Here is a 6,000-nt window from a genome sequence, read left to right as displayed (position 1 = left end):
TTAAATCCAAATTCAGCAGAAGGAACGGAATAATAAAAATTAAAGCAGAAATAATTAAATTGAAAAGAGGAAATCAGAGAGGGGAGGGGGGCAAGAAAAAAAATATGAATGCATTTATTACCACTGACCTTTACACTTAAAAATTGTAAAGATGGTAAATTAATATGTATATTTTACCTCAATAAAAAATTTTTACAAGAAAATAGGAAATCAATAGAGAAAAATCAACAAAACCAAATACTGGTTCTTTGAAAAGATCAGTAAGTAAAATTGATAAGCTTCTAGCCAGGCTAAGAAAATAAGAGAGAAGATACGAATTACTTACATAACAAATGAAAAAGGGAACATCACTACAGATCCCAATCAGACATTATAAGGATAAAAAAGAAATACTATGAGCAAATTTATGCTAACAAATGTGATAGCATAGATGAAAAGGCCAACTCCTTGAAAGATACAATCTGCTGCAAACTTACACAAGAAGAAATAGACAATCTGAATAGGCCTATATCTATTAAGGAAATTCAGCCAATAATCAATAATTTTGCAAAACAGAAAGCACCAGGCCAGTTTTGCCAGTCAATTCTACCAAACATTTAATGAAGAAATTATACCATTTCTCTACAGTTTCTTCCAGAAGATAGAAGCAGAAGGAATACTTGCTAACTCATTCTATGGGGCCAATATTACCCTGATACTATTAAAAAAACGACATTATAAGAAAATAAAACTACTGATCAATATCTCTCATGAACATACATGAAAAATTTCTCAACAAAAAATAAGCAAATTGAATCCAACAATATATAAAAATAATTATACACTGTGACCAAATAGGATTCATTCTGGGTATACAATGCTAGTTCAATATCTGAAAATCAACTCATGTAACACATCACACTAACAGGCTAAAGAAGAAAAAAGAAAAAAAACACACGTGTTCGTATCAATAGATGAAGAAAAAGTATTTGACAAAATCCAACAGCCATTCATGATAAAAACTCTCAGCAGACTAGGAATGAAGGTTAACCCCCTCAACTTGATTACAAAAAGTTAAAACAAAAAACTACAGCTAATATCATTTTTAATGGCAAGAAGCTAAAAACTTTTTTTGCTAAGATTGCAAACAAGGCAAGAATGTGTCCTATCACAACTCCTTTTCAGCATCATACTGGAAACCCTAGCTAATGTGCAAAGACTAGGAAAGGAAACAGAGTCATGTGCCATATGACAACATTCAGTCAGTGGTGAATCACATATACAACCATGATTCCATAAAACGACAATGGGAATGAAATACTCCTACTGCCTAGTAAGGTTGTAGCCACTGTAATGTCATAGCGCAACACATTATTCACGTTTATAGTGATGCTGGTGTAAACAAACCAGCATCACTATAAACGTGCTGCCATGCATATAATAGTGTAGCACACGGTTATATACAGTGCATAATACTTACTAATAAATGACTATGTTATTGGTTTATGTATTTACTATACTATACTTTTTATCATTAGTTTACAGTATACTACTTCTACTTACTTTTTTAAAAAGAAAGTTAACTATAAAACAGTCTCAGGCAGGTCCTTCAGGAGGTATTCCTGAAGAAGGCATTGTTATCATAGGTGATGACAGCTCCATGTGTGTTATTGCCCCTGAAGACCTTACAGTGGGAAAAGTTGTGGAGGTGGGAGACAGTGATATCAATGATCCTGGCCCCATGTAGAACTAGAACTATGTAGAATTAACTCTGTAGGTTAATGCTTGTGTTTGTGCCTTAGTTTTAAATAAAATGTTTAAAAAGAAAATATAAAACAAAAAAAGTTTTAAATAGAAAATAGCTTATAGAATAAAAATTTAAAGAAAATATTTCTGTATAGCTATACAATATGTTTGTGTTTTAAGCTCATTGTTATTTACAAGAGAGTCTAAAAGTTAAAAAATTAAAACATTTATAAAGTAAAAAAGCTAAGGTTACAGTAAGCTAAGGTTAACTTATTATTGAAGAATGAAAAAAAAGTTTTATAAATTTAATATAGCCTAAGTGTACAGTGTTTATAAGGTCTACAGTAGGGTATAGTAATGTCCTAGACCTTCACATTCACTCAGCATTCACTGACTTATCCAGAGAGACTTCCAGTATTGCAAGCTTCATTCCTGGTGTGTGCCCGTTACAGGTGTACTATTTTTTATATTTTATACTATATTTTTACTGTATTCTTCTATGTTTATGCACAAAATACTTACCGTTGTGTTATAATTGCCTACAGTATTCAGTACAGTATCATGTTGTACAGGTTTATAGCCTAGGTGCAATAGGCTATACCATATAGCCTAGGTTTGTAGTAGGCTATATTTCTAGATTAGTGTAAGTATGGTTTGACGTTCACACAATGACAAAATTGCCTAATCATGCATTTCTCAGAATGTATCCCCACCATTAAGTACGGCATGACTGTAAACAGTACACAGAATGGGAAGGAAGAAATAAAACTGTCCCTGTTTATAGATAGCATGATTGTTTATGTAGAAAATCTGAAGGAATCAACAACTACCACAACAATAAAAGTCCCAGAACTATAATCAATTAAAGCAAGATAGCATCATACCAGGTTGATATATAAAAATGAATTGATTTTCTATACACCAGCAATGAACAGTTGGGTGTAAAATTAAAAACACAACACTACTTACAATAGTACCAAATATTTAGATATACATCCAGCAAAAAATGTACAAGATTTATATGAGGAAACTATAGAACTCTGATGAAAGAAATCAAGGAGATACAAAATAAATGGAGAGATATTCCATATTCATGAGTACTCAATATTGTCAGATATCAGCTCTTGCCAACTTGATCTGTTGATTCAGTGCAAACCCAATCAAAATCCCAGATGAGTTTTTGTGGATTTTGAGAAACTGGTTCTAAAGTTTATATGGAGACTCAAAAACCTCAGAATAGCCAACATAATACTAAAGAAGAACAAAGTCAGAGGACCAATACTGTCTTGTCAGGAGCTACCTGATGGTGAAAGCTGAGCTGTTAGGTGTTAGAGTTGCCAATTAAGGCAACAATGAGCCTAAATGAAACTATGGCAAGCTCTTTAATTGCTTATTGTGATAGTGTAAACACGTGGCTAAAGAAGACACCAACTCTCCCTTGTTTCATTTCACCCATGAAATAGTATATCAGTTCAGGAGCAGGTGGAGCAGCAGCAAACGTAGGGGTCAACTCATTGTTACAGGAGCTGTGAAAAGAAGGCTCTAGCTGGGCGTGGTGGCTCATGCCTGTAATCCCAGCACTTTCGGAGGCCAAGACAGGTGGATCACTTGAGGCCATGAGTCGAGACGAGCTTGGCCAACATGGCGAAACCCCGTCTCTACTAAAAATACAAAAATTAGCCGGGCATGGTGGCACATGCCTCTAGTCCCAGCTATTACGGAGGTTGAGGCAGGAGAATCACTTAAACCCTGGAGGCAGAGGTTGCACTGAGCCAAGATTGCACCACTGCACTACAGCATGGGTGACATAGCAAGACTCTGTCTCAAAAAAATAATAAAAATAAAAATAAAATAAGGCTTTGGCTGTTTTATAGATTCTGAAATTGGGAAAGGACAAGGAGGAAGGGCTAGGAGTGAATAATTACTGGGTATTGAGTTAAGGTATTAATAAAGATCTTCAGGATCTCCTCTTTCTCCCTGCCCTCACTCTAATAAGGATGTCTCAGCAGAGCTCCCTGAGGAAGATCTCTGGCAAAGTTCTCAAATATAGAGACCTAGGAATGAAGATATCAGGTCAAGGAACATAATATACAAAGAGCACGATTGACTAGAGGGGCTTGAGCCCTTCACTGAAACTTCCATTAGAGACTGTACTTCACTGGCTGTGTATCAAGTCTGGTATGGGAAGGGCAGCTTTTCCCTGTGAACTGTGAGGTAAAGACTTTGTGATTGCCGGTGATTAGGCATGAAATACAACACACAAGTTGTTAACCAAGAGCCAGACTCCTCAACCCAACTTCAAAACTGGCTATAAAGCTACAATAAACAAAGCAGTGTGGTATTGGTAAAAGAACAGACAGATATATTAATGAAACAGAATAAAGATTCATGAAATAGGTCTACAAAAATATAGTTGACTTATCTTTAACAAAGGAGTGAAGGCAGTGCAATGGAGAAACGACAGTGTTTTTAACAAATGATACTGGAAAACTGAACATTCACATAGGAAAAAAAAAAAGAAGAAGCCAGATTTACAAAACCAAGAGTGATTCTTCATGTAAAGTATCAACTTTGGATAACAATGATATGTCAATGTAGGTTCATCAATTGTGACAAATATATCACTGTAGTGTGGGCTGCTGATAGTGGGGAGGCTATGCATATGTGGAAGCAGGAGGTATATGGGAACTGTCTGTACCTTCTGCTTAATTTTGCTGTGAACGTAAAACTGCTCTAAAAAATAAGGTCTATTTAAAAAGTGAACCTAGATACAGATCTTACATCCTTCACAAAAATTAATTCAAAATGTATCGGACCTAAATGTAAAATGCAAAACTATAAATTTCCTAGAAGACAATATAGGAGAAAATCTGGATGATCTTGGATATGGCAGTAACTTTTCAGATACAACACCAAAAGTATGACCAATGAAAGAAATAATTGACAAGCTGGATTCAGTAAAATTAAAAATATCTGCTCTGCAAAAGACACTGTCAAAATAAGAAGAAGATAACAGACTGGGAGAAAATATCTGCAAAACACATATCAGATAAAGGACTGGTATCCAAAATATATGAAGAACCCTTAAAGCTAAACCATAAGAAAATGAACAACCCAATTTAAAAATGGACAAAAAAAATCTCAACAGACACCTCACTAAAGAAGATATGCATGTGGCAAATAAGCATACACCATAAGAGAAATTGCAAATTAAAACAACAATGAGATAGCGCTGCATATCTATTAAAATGGCCATTATCCCAAAGGCTGTCAATACCAAATGCTGGTGAGGATGTGGAGGAATAGAAATTCTCGTTCATTGCTGGTGGGAATTCCAAATGATACAGCTGCTTTGGAAGACAGTTTGGCACTTCTTTACAAAACCTAAGCATACTCTTACCACATGAGATTATTAGTTTTATGTAACAACTTGACTGGATCATGGGGTGACCAGATATTTAGTCAAACATTATTCTGGGTAGAAACACAGAAGGTGTTTTTGGATGAGGGTACTATTTAAGTTGGTAGAATGAGTAAAGCACATTGCCCTCCATAATGTGGGTAGGCCTCATCCAATCAGTTGAAGGCCTGAATAGAGCAAAAGATTGACCCTTCCTGAAGGACGAGACAACTCTAATGCCTGACAGCCTTCAGACGCAACACTGTTTCTTCCTGGTTCTACAGCAGCCTGCCAGCCTTTGGACTCAAACTGGAACATTAGCTCTACAGATTTTGGACTTACCACCTCTGTAGCTGTGTGAGCCAATTTCTTATAATAAATCTCTTTATAATGTATATACATCCCATTGGTTCTGTTTCTCTGGAGAATCTTGACTAATACACCATAGGATTGAGAATTTGCATTCCTTGGTATTTACACAAAGGAGTTGAAAACATATATCCATCCAAAAACCTGCACACGGATGGTTATAAGAGCTTTATCCATAATTGCCAAAACCTGGAAGCAACCAAGATTTCCTTCAGTAGGTGAATGGGTAAACTGTGGTACATCCAGGCAATGGAATATTATTCAACACTTTATAAATGGGCTATCCTGGCCAGGCACAGTGGCTCAGCACTTTGGGAGGCTGAGACAGGTGGATTACTGAGGTTAGGAGTTCGAGACCAGCCTGACCAACATGGAGAAACCTTGTCTCTACTAAAAATACAAAAAATAGCCAGATGTGATAGTGCATGCCGGTAATCCCAGCTACTCAGAAGATGAGACAGGAGAATTGCTTGAACCCGGGAGACGAAGGTTGCAGTGAGCCGCGA

The sequence above is a fragment of the Cebus imitator genome, unplaced genomic scaffold (assembly GCF_001604975.1).
Source record: "Cebus imitator isolate Cc_AM_T3 unplaced genomic scaffold, Cebus_imitator-1.0 Scaffold397, whole genome shotgun sequence".
Taxonomy (NCBI): domain Eukaryota; kingdom Metazoa; phylum Chordata; class Mammalia; order Primates; family Cebidae; genus Cebus; species Cebus imitator.
Note: the sequence above shows the minus strand (reverse complement) of the source record.